Source organism: Amaranthus tricolor, chromosome 4 (genome assembly GCF_026212465.1).
Source record: "Amaranthus tricolor cultivar Red isolate AtriRed21 chromosome 4, ASM2621246v1, whole genome shotgun sequence".
Lineage (NCBI taxonomy): Eukaryota > Viridiplantae > Streptophyta > Magnoliopsida > Caryophyllales > Amaranthaceae > Amaranthus > Amaranthus tricolor.
Window position 1 is genome coordinate 23,263,866 of NC_080050.1, and position 7,414 is coordinate 23,271,279.

General features: G+C 33.6%; 1 pseudogene; it reads left to right on the plus strand.

Moving 5' to 3' along the window:
• LOC130810859 (aldehyde oxidase GLOX1-like) overlaps positions 1 to 6,983 on the plus strand; it is a 22,378-nt pseudogene extending 15,395 nt beyond the window's left edge.
• Positions 6,984 to 7,414: the final 431 nt, after the last annotated feature.

Below are 7,414 nucleotides of genomic sequence, written 5' to 3' on the forward strand. Positions count from 1 at the left end.
TACAAAGGGGAGACCTGTCCAAATGCTCATCTGGCAGCATTTAACAATGAAATGGACATGGACAACCATACTGATGCGAGCTGGTGTAAGAACTTCATCTTGACTTTGACGGGAACTGCACAGAAATGGGCACAAAGTCTTCCAAATGGATCAATTTCAAATTTTGACGAATTGGTAGAAAGATTCAAAAGTCACTTTTCATTAAGGACAGACAGAACAAAGCAGTCCATTGAGATGATGAGCATCCGAAAGGGGAAGGATGAATCCTTGAGGAATTATGTCTCCAGATTTGACAAAGAAAGTCTTCAGGTATTAAATCCAAAAGAGAATATTTTAACCTTTGCTTTCAGGCAGGGCTTAAACTCTGAAAGGCTTGAGAGTGAAGCGTTAAAATTCAGTAATCAATGGTTATACCTGAAGACCATGAAAGAGGTCAGGGAATATACACAATCCCATTTGATGTGGAAGATTTTAAAGCTATAACTAGGAGCATGGAGCTGAAGGGAAGGAGCACTGAGAAAGCTAAAAAGCAGGTAGAAAGGCATGACAGGGGGAAAAAGTTGGTAAGAACTGAAGATTTGGATGTGCCAGGGCTCAACAATTATGCTAATCTATAAAAACTACTAAACAAGAAACAACCTTGACATGTCTCAGACTATGGGGAAATATTTTTCCAGCCATTTTTGAAGCTTATGTGGTAGAAAAAGATTGACATTTATAATTCATTCTTAACACAGTAAATATGCAACCGCACCACTCTTTTTTTCAAGATAAAAGTGGTAAATATGTCTATACAACTCTTAATTAATTATTCATTTCTTAATTTAGCGTATTGAAATAATGTACAATTGCTATAAAAAGAATCTGCCAATTTTTAAAAAGTCACAAATTAAATATCTTCTTCAATAAATTATTTAATAATTAAATACAATATTTTTTATATTAGTTAATAAACTCATAATATTTGCAAAAAAATATCTTAAATACTTTGGATCAACAATAAAAAGAATTATTATTATGATAACATGAAAATCTAAACATAAAATTTTTTTTAGCCCTTAAAATAACAAGCCAAAAACCAACATAAAAAGCTAATTGGAGTAGCTTTTTTATTTTAACTACTTTCAGTTGTCTTAAAAGTTATTTACCAAATACTTTTTTAATTGTTTAACCAACAACAAGCTAAAAAGCCAATCAAATAACCATGTAAAAGTCAGCATGTAAACATAACTATATAAGTTTGAAATGATTTTTTTGGTTTCTATAGGCATTCACTTGGCCTCTATTCCTCAGCACTTACTCTTAAATTTGAATCTTTTAAATAGTAAAATATATTATTTTATTAAATAATAAAGTTGATAAAGAAAAAAAAATTCAGCATTATAGCATTAAAAAATATTAAATTAAATTTGTAAAAATATAAAGACAACAATTATTAAAAAATATTTAAACAAAGATAATTGAAAACATGTGGTGATCATAAGTAATATAAAAATGCTAAAATGAATAAGTTAGTGAAAGATATATAAATACCGTAAGTATTTAAAAAATACTACTATTAAATTTATGAAGAATAAAGTTAATTATGTCTAAAATTTATGATATACACTAAAAGATTTTTTTAGGCAAACCACAAACAAAACGACTTAAAATAACAAATGGAAACATCATCACTAAGGGAGGTAGGAACTAGGAAGTACAGAATATTGATATTGCGACGGTTAAAACTTAAAAGTTTATCTTTAGTTCGTCGCTATTCCAATTTAACGACACATGGGCGTCGAAATGTCCTGTCTCTAAATGGGTGTTTTTTAATGTTTGATTCTTTATTTGAATCTGATCGACAAGTTGGACTGACCCATTTAATTTAGGGTCATTATTTTTTGGTTTGAATCAAGGTGTGAGCCAATGTTGATTTTGAAGGACTATTTGCTAGAAAAATCGAATAAAATAACCTTTTTTAGGAAAAAAAACACTAAATAAGCTTTGTTTTAATTTTCAAAATAAGTGTTTTTGTATCCGAACATAAGGTCAGGGTTTGTTCGCTGTTACTAACAGCGAACAAAAAAGCTGGTCAAAAAAGTCAAAATCCTTTGTGTTCTATTACTAATAGTGAACAAAAGGAAGATAATGTTATAACATTGGAAAGAACAAAAAAATGAATACATGTTAGTTCGTTGTTATCAACAGCGAACCATCAAATGACTTATTTTTATCCTTTTAAATGTTATGACATTGTCTTTTTTTAGTTTGTTGTTGCGTTGTTACACACCATTGAAAGAGTCCAGAGCAAAAATTTTCAATGTACATAAAGAAGATACGAAATGGCAGCGCCCTATCCAGAGGAAGATTATTGGAAAGAATCCCGATGCATTCTGCGAATTCCATGAATGTCCAGGTCATTGGACAAAGCATTGTAAGTCTTTAATGAACAATATAGAAGATTTAATACAAAGAGTTTAGTTCCAGAAATACAAGCAAGAGAAAGGTTCTGGCAAAAGGCATTCAGGAAGTGGATCTAGAGAGGAAAAGCAAGCCAAAAACGATGAGGAACCTGTACAGAAAAAGAAAAAAGAGATTTTTGTTATATTTCAAAAATCTGGGATATTATATTCTGAAGCGCATCTGAGAGCAGCAACTACTCCCAGATTAGAGTTAATGGGGTGACTGAACAGAAAGAACCACCACCTATGCCAGATATGACATTCACCAGGGAGGATTGCAGGGGGGGGGGGGGGTTATCATATCCTCACTCTCATCTGTGGTGATGGTTGTAGATATAGCTGATCAATCTGTGCACAGGGTTTTGCTAGGCAGTGGTGCGGAGGTGAACGTTATTTACAAGTCTTGCTGGGAACAGATGGATCTCGAAGACAAAGTTTTGAAGAGATCTTCTACTCCCATAGTTGGGTTTTCAAGAGAATCAGTACAGGCAGAAGGGAAAATTACTCTGCCGGTAATAATCATGGATAAACAGAGGGTTACTATCACAGTTCCCTAAGAATTTTATGTCATTGATGCTCTAACCGGATACAATTGTATTCTAGGAAGGAAGTTCATTGTCGCAATAACTGGCATACCTTCCACTCACCATCAAACCCTACTTTTCGTGGGGAGAGATGGAAGGGTGGGAAGAGCCAGAGGAAAAACAGAAAATGGTAAGGTCTTGCAATATCGTGAGTAAGGCAAGTGCTAAACCGCAAAAACAAAAAGGAAAAGAAAAGGTGCCAGAAACAGAGTTGGTGCCAGAAAAAAAAATTGAAAAAGAAAAAAGGCCATGCAAAAAAAATGAAATTTGTTGCATCTTCATTTGAGTCTAGAACTCAGAAATTTGTAGAAATAGATCTAGAGATCGACCATTAAGAGGTAGAAGAAGTTGCCTTGATTGAAGGAACTGACAAGACCGTAAGAATTGGGGGAAATCTAGATTCTCAGATTCGTCTCCATCTGATCCAAGTTTTAAAGAAGAATGTTGATCTCTTTGCCTATTTAGAGCATCAATAATGATGATCTCTTTTTGGGTCATATGACCAAAAAAGGGAAAAAATAATAAAAATGGTGATCTTTTATTAGGTGGGTTGGGGAATAGATCACCAAAGAAGGTCTTCACGTAACCCGTTCAAGTGAACGGTCACTCAATTTTTTTTTCAAAAAAATTGTCACGCGTCGCGTTCTTATTGGTCCACGAAAACAAGCAGCTCCCCTCTGTACTCCCTGACATGCGTGTCATCTACCAACCCATATGGCTGCTTTTGATTGGTTGCCAAAAAATAGTCGTTTAATGTAATTAACGGCTATTTTCATATTTAATTAATTTTTTTTAAAAAAATAAATTATACCAAAGGTCATATTTTTTCGAGATCTATAAAATGAGATCCATATTGATATTTTTTGACATAATTTTATACTTACATACTTTCTTCTTATTTTCCTTTTTTTGTTAAAAAATACAAAATAATCATTTCAATAATCCCCAAAAAAAAATATGGTTTCAAATAACCCAAATTATGGAAGAAATCCAAGTAAAAAAAAATCAAGAAAAAATCTTCTAACAATCAAAGTGCTCAAATTCAGTATCAAAATCCTCCATTTTCTCAAAATACTCCAAATTCTTCTTACTATATTCCTCAAAATATCCCAAATTCATCTAATTATGTTCCTCAAAATACCCAAAATTCTCAAACTATGTTTCACCACCATCATCAATCTCACAATGTCAACTCTAATATTGATAACTATTCAACTCCGATAAGGGATGAAAGTTTAGATGAAAATAAGATGGAATATGATGATGATGACGATGAAATGAAGGAAATGATCAAGATGATCAATATGGTGAAAATGGAGGAAATTTTTTTCATCATATTAATGCTAGTCTCTACACCCAACCATCATTTCAAGATCTACTTTCACCATTTGGTTCACCACCGAGCTTCACTCAATTGGTTCAACCATCTCAACAACATTCTAATGATGAAGCCCCTATACCTTCAAAGAAAAGTTGGGATTTGATGGAAGATATTGCTCTCATACGTTCAGTCATGAACACAAGTACAAATCCAATTGTGAGCACCAACCAAAAGATAAGAGGTAGGTAGAAAAAAGTTAAGGAAGCTTATGAAGTAGCGAGGATGGAACGACCCCATCTGATCCCACGAAGAACCGCCGAAATGCTTAAATGTCATTGGGGTAGAGTTACTCCAGCATGTTTGAAGTGGTCTGGAAGTTATGACGAGGCTCTTAGGAGGAAGAAGAGTAGCACGAGAGACGAAGATGTGCTTAAAAAAGCGCATTTAGTCCATCAAAGAAAACACGGTAACTTTAATAATTTAATGTTAGTGCATTTAATGTGCATTTTATGTTAGTGCAGTCAAGTAGGGATAATGATGAAAGAGTACTGCAGCAGCCAAAGCGTGTTGAAAAATTTTCCAAAAGTTACACGAAAAAAGGAAACGATCAGAAAATTTGATGAAAGGAGTTTCTAAACTTTCCCAGAAAAAGGAAAGGAACAAAAGTATCCAGATTTTGCATGTTGCCAGAAATTTGAAAAATGAAGATGTGCTTCCAAACATCCCAAAAAAGTGGATATTATAAGAATGTTCGAGAGAAGAGACAGTCAGTTCAAACCTGTGCCAAATACTGAAGATGAAAGAACAATGAAGGAAAGTCTGCTTGATTCTTACATAAATTCTGGAAAGTGAAAGCTTCTGAGTTGAACTTAAAAGACAGACCCATAAATTCTTGAGATAGAATTTATAGGTCTGGGGGGGGGGGGGGGGGTAAATTATGTGTGTAAATGATTAATCATGAGTAATTATGATAGAAGATCGTCTAGGAAGGTTAGATTAATACAAATTTGGGAAGAATTGTTAAGATTATATAGTCATCTGACAACATCCATCTAGGAAGGTCAAGATGACATTGTACGTATGTAATAATATTAGTGCATGGGAGGCTCACGTGCGGCTAGAGGACACTTGTCCATTATAAATGGGCATTATGAGATAGTGGGACACATGTTCGAAGGAGAAGCAAAGAATGTAATTGAAAATAAAGGAAAATCCAATAGAATAATGGAAGGATTGACACGTCCAAGATAAACACAGTGGCAAGCAGAGAATTTTGAAGATTGACGAAATAATAGAAGAATGTTTTACATGCATAATCATCGGCTATACATACTCATCAAGGAGCACATAAATGAGGTAACAAATTTCTACTATTAAAAGAGAAAGACAAAAGAACTCAAAGTAAATTATTGCTATGGAGTTATTACAACTGAATTTCAAGGACCCACTTTGATTTTTAGAAGGATATTAATACTATTGTGATAAACCTAAAGTAAGGATAATTGTCTTGTCTGATACTCAGCACATCAGTTGTTAATAGTTAAACACAAAAGACCTCACGTCTAAATAAGTCCTAAGTAGTAATCCACCTTGTAGCCACAGTGCTTCTGAAAGGACCTATTAGGCAAACTTGACTTAAACTGATACTGACTTAGGCGTCGGAGTGGGTCCCCGAAAAAACATTTCGGGCCCTGCTAACCCCTTTGTTGTATTTTACAGGAGCAACCATCTTCTGAAACAGTCTTATTGCGTAACTTGGCAAGATAGCAAAGACAAAGCCTCCACCAGCACTTAAGCTTTTGACTAATCACTAATCGAGGGCTAAGTCTTTTGATTAATTGTTCTACAAAATAATACAGCAACAAAAGCTAAGTCTGGTAATTTGTTTATGCGAGCCTTAGACACATGTGGTCGTATTAGTATTAATGATCTGAATCCAACTTGGATTCTTGAAACTATGCCCATAGGCCGAGTTATGGAAGATATGGTATATTTACCCAACGCGGATTTCTTGATAATTTACGGAGCTGGAGCTGGTACGGCAGATTTAGAACTTGACCGAGATTCGGTTCTTAATCCTGTTATTACCATCTAGACGGATCTCCCGGGACTAGATTTAAAATCCAAAACCCAACTCAAAGTCCAAGGATGTACCACTCTTGTGCTGTATTGCTAAGTGATGGGAGTGTTTTAGTGAGTGGGAGTAACCCACATGATCAAAACAATTTCACCACTAATTTGTACCCAACTGAACTTAGATTAGAAGCCTTTTCTCCGCCTTATTTGGATCCTATTAATTCTGAAATTTGACCCGTTATCATCTCTCCAAATTCTCATACTACTATTCATTATGGGGAGAATTTTGAAATTCAATTTAGGATAAATACATTGATTAATAATGATGGAATCAAAATTACTATGATAAGACCACCCTTTAATACACATTCCTTATCTATGAGTCAAAGGTTGTTGGTTCTAACCAATACCAAACCTATAAATGTCGGTTCATGTAAATTTCAAGCCAAAGCGATTGCACCCGGATTTGGTAACGTAGCCCCACCCGGATTTTATATGTTGTTTGTGGTACACAAGAACATTCCTAGTGAAGGAATTTGGGTTCAACTATTAGATTGATAGTTTTTTGTTTATATTTGATTTAATAATCATTCATTTACAATTAATATCATGTGCTGATGTTAGAAGTGTTCTCTTTGACTTTGTACCAACCTTGAACATATTAAATTATATATATTTAAAAATAAAATAAGTGTTCTCTTTAGTTAATTAAAAAAACCAACTTGTTTGATTTTTCTTCTCAACAATGAGTCGTCGACATTTAGATCAATTCTTCAATGCTAAGCTTCAATTTCACTTTCAAACACTAGGAAAGGACTCTGTAATATGCTATTAAGAAAAAGCAATGCAAGTACTAATTACTTTACAAATAACCTAATGCTATGTTTGAAAATGAAAATTTTATTTAAAAATATAAATTTGACTTAAATTAAATGTTTGTAAAATATAAAAATTTCAAAATTTAATTTGAATTAAATTCACAATTATTA